A 1,963-nucleotide genomic window follows, 5' to 3' on the forward strand; every position below is an offset into this window, starting at 1 on the left:
TTTTGTGTGCCATATCTCTGTGATTTAAGGGCATAAAAATTCAAAGTTGGAAAATTGCGGAATTTTCAAAATTTTCGCCAAATTTCCGTTTTTCTCATAAATAAACGCAAGTTATATGAATGAAATTTTACCACTAACATGAAGTACAATATGTCACGAGAAAACATTGTCAGAATCACCGGGATCCACGGAAGCGTTTCAGAGTTATGACCTCATAAAGGGACAGTGGTCAGAATTGTAAAAATTGGCCCGGTAGTTAACGTGCAAACCACTCTTGGTAGTGAAGGGGTTAAAATGCGTAACAAGCAACTAAAATGTCATATCTATCCCAAAGTAATATCCATAATAACGTCTCGCCTTATGAAAAAATAATCCCTCTCATAGCTCTATTGAACGAAAAAGTAAAACTACGGGTCTCGGAAAATGGCAACACAAACTCCAACATATTTTTTATTTCAAAGTCTTGATTTTTTTTCTACCACTAAAATAATTTAAAAATCTGGGCACGTTTAGTATCTCTGTAATCATACTGATGAGGAGAATCATATTACATGGTCATTTTTACCACATAATGTACGCCGTAAACATAATTAAGGTCAGAATTGCGTTTTTTTTCACAATTTTCCCATTTCCCTGTACATTGTGTGTCAGGATAAGTCACAACCACTGCCACCAATATTTCTTGAACACCACTTGCTCACGACACACCTGCCCTGGGATGTTACTATAAAGGTGAACCTCCCATATTCTTTTGTCCACTCACCTAAGCGCACCCCGCAGACAGTTCTCACATCCACATCACACTGTTTGCTGCTATCGGTCACTGTTTTGATAGGCCAGTGAGACACCTGCGCTGGGTCACACACTAGCACACATGCCACCCAGCTTTTCTGAGCCCCTGATAGGTGCTCTTCTTGTACTTTTGTATACACATACAGCAAAACACAACCAAGGTATACTCGCCGTCCTCAGGGTTTGGGGGACGTTTAGCGCAGAAAAGAACAAACTTATTAAAATTTAGATTTAAAGGGATCCTGTCAGCAGGATTGTGAACAGTAAAGTACAGACAGTGTCAGGTCTACGCTGTTATACTGATTAAAATGAGGTGACCTGGGTGATGAAATGCATCTTGTGGTTGTTGTGTAATCTGTATTTGTAAATTTCAGTTATTGAGATTCTGGTGCTCCGGGTGTTTGTGGGGTTACAAAAAAAAGGTTTGCATTCATCAAAATGGTGCCTGTGCTGTAGTAAAATACATGACTAATATCAATATGTAGACATGTGTAAGGGGTTGAGAGTCTTACCCCTTTAAACCCCCATGTTGCTGTTGTACTTGTATACAGTGGGGAAAAAAAGTATTTAGTCAGTCAGCAATAGTGCAAGTTCCACCACTTAAAAAGATGAGAGGCGTCTGTAATTTACATCATAGGTAGACCTCAACTATGGGAGACAAACTGAGAAAAAAAAATCCAGAAAATCACATTGTCTGTTTTTTTTTTTCATTTTATTTGCATATTATGGTGGAAAATAAGTATTTGGTCAGAAACAAAATTTCATCTCAATACTTTTGTGATATATCCTTTGTTGGCAATGACAGAGGTCAAACGTTTTCTGTAAGTCTTCACAAGGTTGCCACACACTGTTGTTGGTATGTTGGCCCATTCCTCCATGTAGATCTCCTCTAGAGCAGTGATGTTTTTGGCTTTTCGCTTGGCAACACGGACTTTCAACTCCCTCCAAAGGTTTTCTATAGGGTTGAGATCTGGAGACTGGCTAGGCCACTCCAGGACCTTGAAATGCTTCTTACGAAGCCACTCCTTCGTTGCCCTGGCGGTGTGCTTTGGATCATTGTCATGTTGAAAGACCCAGCCACGTTTCATCTTCAATGCCCTTGCTGATGGAAGGAGGTTTTCACTCAAAATCTCACGATACATGGCCCCATTCATTCTTTCATGTACCCGGA

This window comes from Dendrobates tinctorius, unplaced genomic scaffold (genome assembly GCF_039654945.1).
Source record: "Dendrobates tinctorius isolate UK_male_01 unplaced genomic scaffold, ASM3965494v1 ptg000123l, whole genome shotgun sequence".
Lineage (NCBI taxonomy): Eukaryota > Metazoa > Chordata > Amphibia > Anura > Dendrobatidae > Dendrobates > Dendrobates tinctorius.